The following is a 6,933-nucleotide window of genomic DNA, read 5'->3' as shown; positions in this document are numbered from 1 at the left end:
TTGGAGTTCATTCTTGTGTCTTGCATCAGTCAAGTGGGGTGTGTACAGAGCTGTCAGGGCAGTGCTTTCTACATGGTTATTTGGAGAACCAGGTTCCTAACACCTTGTTACTTTGCTATCTCCTGGGGTGTAGCCATCATCCACAGGGTTGGAATGGGCTTGCCTTCATGTCTGGCCAAGAGAGAAAGCAGAGTTTGTCCCTAAAGACTTGGAAGTTGACACATAGTTGCTGCTCTCTCTGCGGGTCTGAACCTAGTCACACAGCCATGCCTTGCTGCAAAGAGGCTAAAAGTATGAACTCCAGGAGGTGGCCATGTGCTCAACTCACACAAACAGTCTTCATGAAAGGGGGATAATTAGAATTCCGTTTCCGCCATCCATGGACTATTTTCTCAGCCTGAATGGCCTTTGCCGAACTTGATCCTTCCTGGATCTCCCCTCCCTGCCCTTTGTGACTTAGTGATAACAGACCTTCTCTACTCTTCAATCTGGCATTTTGTTAAATCCTCTGTCTTACAATTATCTGTGTACAATTTGGGTTGTGAACTGAAGAAGCAGCCAGCAATAAATTATTGGACTTGCTCCTGAGTTTAACAACTTTTACAGTGTATATAAACCTCTCAGCTATTGCAGCCTTCACTTGGCCACTCTGAGGAACGGTATTGCTGTTGAAGAAACACTGTTTGCATTTCTGGTCATACTCCTTTATATGCTTCCAAAGCAAAGATCTTCTATGACCAGGAATCAGTCTATCTTAGGTGACGACTAAACTACTCTGCCTCACTGTTGTTTCCTGCAGTAAGTTGTGTCCTGCTAAACACTATCCTTTGGAACCTGTTCAACTTCAGGACCAGAAATCATTGTAAGCATAAGATTCTCTCATCTGTATAAAAAAAATGTATACACTGACCAAAACTTGGCAGCTTGTTTGTGAAGAGTCTGTGCTGCAGAGAGCTGAATTCCTGTGACTAAGAATCACTGAAGTATACCATCATGGGGGCTTAGGTTCATTGTCTCTGCTCAGCAAAGAATTGAAGAATAGGACACAAAGATAGCAAACAAACAGCAAGTTTATTGCAAGAGCAAAAGTAACCGATTTCTCCAAAGAGAAGGGGCCCTGGAACCAGGAGTCCCATGTAAACTGCTAACTTATTCTTCTCATAGGTTTTGGACCTTCCTCCTTTTTCTTTTTCCTTCCCTTTCCAAATTCCCCCTTAACCACCATCCCCCTTCCTCAAATATAGGAGTATTAAAAGGACTAGAGCACTCTGCCAAAAGACCCTGCTGTTTTTAACTCAGTGTAGTAGGTATCAGTCCTTTCCTAGCTTCAGATTTTGAGGGATACTATTTTTGTGAGGAAAGTAGGAAAAATCCTGAAGATGAATTTCAACATGCCCTTCCCACTGTATTGTTACCCGACCAAACTGTGGGGTCCGCCTCTGTCTCTATAGTCCCCAGGTTGTTACCACCTGAAGTCAATTGAGATAATCGGTCTCTTCCTAAGATAGAGGTTGGGTATCTGGCATAATGAGAAAGGAGTGACAGAGGTGGAAATCATCCCATGAGCAAGCAAGAATTCTAGTAAAATATTGCTTAAGGGGCCAACCCAATATGCCCTAAATAGTTACTTTATCTGGACTAGAGTCCAGGAGAGAAGGACAGGACTGAGAATCAGATTCCAATATCGAAAAGGAAGTTTATCTGGTGCCTGTCCACAGTCAAGGTTAGACAGGCTTCCTCAAGTTGTACTTCAGCCATGGGAGCACAAAGGAAGCCCTTGGGATCCATCACTGCGAACTGGTAGGAGACCGGCTCAATCCTGTCAGGTTCCAAGGACATCTGGCCTTTGAATGATATCCCTGACACAGTGGACAAATTCTGAGAGGTAGTCTAAGAGGTAACTGATGCCTCTGGGATGACCCTTTTTAAAATGACCTTCTTTCCCACATGAGAAGCAGGAGGTGGAGGAGTATCCCTGAGCAACCGCTCACCTGGCCACCACTAACACTTCAATCCATATGCCCTTCTTTTTTTTTTTTCCTCTTTTTGGGTTCCGATTATGTAAGACTGCTGTAGCAGCCTGTACCAACTGGTCCAAAGTCTTTCCTGGTTCCAAAACCAGTTTTTAGAGCTTCCTTTGTATGTCTGGAGCTGATTGGGTCAAGAATTTGTCTTTAAAAATGATTTCCTCCATCTGTGACCCTAGCTCAATATTAGTGTGTTTGTTAATGGCCTCCTTGAGCTTCTGTAGAAGCTGACTCCAGGGCAATGGAAACAAGACAGAGGCACAGAGTCACACATGCATTCGACGAAAAGGCCAGCTTCAGCTCCCAGGCGTGTGCTTGTCCTCTGACTTTACTGTCTTGATTTAGAAGATGAGTACATTGTTGACTACACATTATTCTATACGTTTCCATCCGTGTTCGGGAAAACACTTTAAATTGCTACTTAAGTTACACCACAATGACTGGGCTACAGCTTTAGCTCATTGGCAATTTTGGAAGCAATATTTTTGAAAGCTCTGGATGTCCCTGATTTCCGTTCAGAGATAAGTTGTCTCAGTAGCTGCCACACCACCAACTCCCACCGCACCAGGCTCTCTGCGTGTTCAGTCGCTGTTCGTAGTCGCAGCTACTGGCGTCCAGCCCTTTGCGGATTTCCCGCCTCATGTCACCGGGATCCATGAAACTAGTGGTTTTCATACTCCAGGTGAAGCGCAGGGAGCGAGGTTTTGCTCCTTCCTTCTTGTCCTTTTACTCAACGAAGACGCTGCGACTTCTTGTGAGTTTTGAAGTTAATTTACTAAAAAGATTAGTGGAGCCTCTGCTTGGAGTCTGGGACAGTGGCGTAGCTTCCTGGGACAGGCTGCGGGAGGCGGGGACCGCTGGATGTTGGAGCTCGCCTTTCCCGGACTGGCGGTGCAAAGTGCCCCTCGGAGGCGGAGTCCGCCCGGGGGGCAGCACTGCTGACACTGCGGGTTGAAGCAGCTGGAGTTCTCTGATCAGGAGTGGTGCTGTTCTCCTGGCCATTCTGGATCACTGAATGTCCGCTGTGGTTCTCTCGCTACAAACCTGAGTATTCTGTCATGTCATCCCTCCAGATGCCGTGCCACTCCTGGGGACAGAGGGGCTTTTCTTGCATTCAGGAATATCCGCCTTGCTGGGATTACTTGCGTTCCCAAGCCCAGGACTGGTGGAGCAATTCCCTTCCTCCCACAGCACTGCCACCTGATTTCTGGGAGGAAATTCCATCTTCTTTGAGGTCACTATCTGCAGTGCTGGTCTCACTCCTCTTCGGAACTGCCACAACTGAAGGAAACTCTGGTCCAGCATGGTCACCGAACCGACTCTGCTGCTGGCTGGAAGAAACGCTGCTCTCTGTGGTGAAACTGACCCGGGCTTTTGCCGAGGTCACTGCTCGGCTGCACCTTGGCAAGTGAAAGGTTTCTAGAACCGGAGATGTCTAGCGTCGGTTCAACAAGGGGTTGAAGTTCATCTCCTCATGCCCTGCGGTGATCCACCTCTCCTTCACGATTTGCTCTAGAGGGCCTGGCTTAATTGCGTTTAGCACCAGGAAGCGTTTGAGAAAGTTTTCAGAGTCCGTGGACATGTGGAAAGGGATTCTGTATTTCCCTGGTAACACTGAGTTCCTTCAGATTTTGCTCGTCAAGGGAACTGACCCGCAGTCTAGGGTGTATAGGATAACGCCCCCAGACTCTGGACTTCCCGCCCATTGGACTTCTTGCCCTGGAAGAGCCCTGGGGCTGCACGTGCAGGACTACCACAAAAGGTGTCCAGTTTCGTGCCAAGAGTGAACTCACTGCTACAGCCAAAATCTGCTATTTTAATGTTCATATCCACATCTACCAACAGATTTCCAGTCTTGAGGTCCTTGTGAATGATCTGCTTTTGGTTGGCAATCCCATACTGCAGACACCATCTGTCTCAAGTTGGCTCATGCTTCTTCTTCCTTCATTCTTCCACGTGCAACCAGTCAAAAACTTCATCTCCCCTTGCATACTCCATGATTAAGTAGAGTGTTTTTTCTGTGTCAATGACTTCTAACAACTTCACTATGTTTGGATGATTTTAAATCTTCATTATTCTCACTTCTCTGAAGAGCTTTATTATTTTTTTAATTTTTTTTTTTTTTATTGCAACCTCTCTGCCTGTAAGGATGTGTCATGCCAATTTCACTTTTGCAAAGTTCCCCTTGCTGATCCATTTCAATAGTCTGTAGTATCTGATGTGAGGCTGCTCTTCCACACAAGAAGCTATGGAGTTTCTACACCGCGGTCCAGAGCGCCCAGTGTGGAGGTGATTTCTTGTCACCAATCTCCATGTGAGGTGTGCGTGGTATGTGCAAGGTTCTTCATCACTGAGTATCTTCACTGTCTTTTGATGATTTCACAGAAGAAAAAATAAATTCCTAAATCTACTCAACTAGCAAAGCTAATAGATGCCTGTGGGTACCACTGGCAGGCTTAGGAGAGGGAAGGGCAAGGCAAGGGAAGGGGAAACAAGGAAAGAGTTGGAGATAAGAGGTTATCAAATAGCCTCAAATGCCTTCCACAACAAAAGATGCTTGCCTAGTTTAAAATTATCCTTCTGAGTAAGTCTAAGAGCAGAAGGCAAATGAGAGTATTCTAGGTCTACTCATTTCCGAGATTCTCATTCTAGAATCTGCTGTGTAGTCAATGCAGTCATAAAGGTACTGACTGCATAAAGAATGGTTATATACAACGCTGGGATTAACAGTTCTGGGTTAGGCTTACACAAACTTCATATAAAACTTCTATCAATACAGATTTTTATGTCAAATGTCTATAACACAAACCCCATACTACTTAGACTCCACTCAAAAGCAACTGCCTATTAACAAGAAATACACATAAAACATAAACACATAAAACATGAAACATATCCTGCTTTGTTCAAGCTTCAGCTTTGAACAACAAGATCCCTTCACTAGTCTACACAGGAAAACAATGCCTTCGCTAGTCTACATAAGATTATATAAGGGCTGGGGTCATGGCTTAATGGTAGAGTGCTTGCCTGGCATGTGTCAGGCACTGGGTTTGATCTCAGCACCACATATAAATAAACAAACAAACAAACAAACAAATGTATTATGTACATCTACTAAAAATTTTTTTTTGAAGAAACAGGTTTTTTTTTTTTTTTTTTTTTAGAAAAGACTAAGACTTTTATGTAAGACTAAGACTGAGCAGTTTACGTGACTAGAGCGCAGTGCTGAAGAACCCTAGGTTGAAGAAAGAATTAGATTCTGTTAGTTAGATGTTGCTCTAATGAAATGCCTGAAATTAACTTTTAAGAGAAGGTGGTTATTTAGCTCATAGTCCTGGAGTTTCCAGTCTAAGACTGGACAGACTCAGAGAAGAAGAGGAACAAGGGGAAGATAAGAGAAAGAAGGAAGAAAAGAGGAAGACTTAAAGACTCCCTTTGACTCACAGTAGCCAGCTGGGCATAACTAACGGCTCATTGATTTGAGCTCTTCTTAGTCCTTCTATTTCACAATACAAAAAGTGATGTTTGTCTCAGTCATCCCTATCCCTGTCAGTATTCCAATGTGGTTCTGTGACTTGGATGGCTTGGTTACCATTAGGGATATCCCAGCTTCTTCCTGACGTTGTCTGTCACCCTTCCTCCCTGAGACGTACAGTAATCATTTCCAGTTTTAATGGCTTTTTCTAGGACCCTTTGCCTTTCCAGGAAAGCCAGAGTTTGTTCTGAAGGTAGCATAACATCTTTTGGTGCTAAGTTATAAAAGTTAGCTAGCTGTCGGAAGGTCTGAATATATTGTTCCAGGTTTTTTAGTGTAACTACCTAGGTTCTTTTTTATATCCTTTGGTTCAGTCCGTGAGATAAGAATGTGTATCATCTCAGGTCTTAATCCTTCTCCCGGCATTTGCCTAAGGGGAAACATACCCTGGGTGAGGAACCTCTTGGTAGTCTCCTGACCATGGGAAAGGTTTGCCCCAGATAAAGAGGACATGGTTTTAAGCATGATTCCTTTGTCTTGATGATAAAAGAGGCAGGGGAGTTGGGCTTGGGAACTGAAATCTCCTCTTTGGGTGAAGCAGGTGGGCTTTCCTTTTCATCTGATCAAGGCTTATTAACCCCCATAAGGGATTTTTCGGGGGAGAGGAAGTTGGTTTAGAGCAGCATGTGGTTCCCAAGGTCTAAGTGTCCAGCTTACAATTTTTACTAGTTCAGGGTGATCCCTCAGACAAAACAACAACAAAAAGCAACCACTCAAAAAAACAAAATAAAACAAAACAAGAACCCACAGTTATACATAAGGGACTCTATTTACCCTCCAGTTCACAGAATAGATCTAACTGTTGAATGGTACCATAGTTTAGAGTCCCCTCTGGTGGCCATTGTTCTCTATCTTCCAATGGGTACTGAGGCCAGGCTTCAATGCAAAAGAAAATCAGGGATTTTTGTTTTAATGGAGAATCCAGCCTATCCCAGTTTTTGAGCAGACAGAAGAGAGGTGAGCCTCAAGGGATTTTGGAAGAATAAGATCCCATCTGGAAACAAAAAGAGGTCTTGATGGGGGTTGCATAATCCCCATAATCACTCTTTTATAAATTCGGAGGGGCCTTGTTGGTCTGGAGTCAGATAGGGACTAACCAGGCCTACCCATGGCCTGTGGTCCAGATCCCTGATATTACTTTTTGTAACCAAGATATCTTTGATGTTTCCATTTCTTGAATACATTTCTCTCAAAGTACAGCTGATGCAGAAGGATTAATGGCTGCCAGGAAGAAAAGGACTGGTAGAGAGGTCACCCTCTGGCAAACGATTTTTGTCACCTTTTTTACTAGGGAAACACTTGCCAGCCCAATGCAAAGGAATTCCACCCATGAATGTGGTGTTGTAACCCACCTAGTCCTTACCTCCCAGA

The 6,933-nt window shown here is 44.3% G+C and overlaps 1 pseudogene across 1 annotated transcript; it reads right to left on the bottom strand.

Moving 5' to 3' along the window:
* Positions 1–1,884: 1,884 nt before the first annotated feature.
* LOC306669593 (MAP/microtubule affinity-regulating kinase 3-like) lies at positions 1,885–4,040 on the bottom strand (annotated as a pseudogene). The gene has a single exon. The product of its transcript is annotated as an MAP/microtubule affinity-regulating kinase 3-like (transcript).
* Positions 4,041–6,933: the final 2,893 nt, after the last annotated feature.

The sequence above is a fragment of the Sciurus vulgaris genome (assembly GCF_902686455.1).
Source record: "Sciurus vulgaris genome assembly, chromosome: 9".
NCBI classification, from domain to species: domain Eukaryota; kingdom Metazoa; phylum Chordata; class Mammalia; order Rodentia; family Sciuridae; genus Sciurus; species Sciurus vulgaris.
This window is presented reverse-complemented; position numbering and strand designations above follow the sequence as displayed.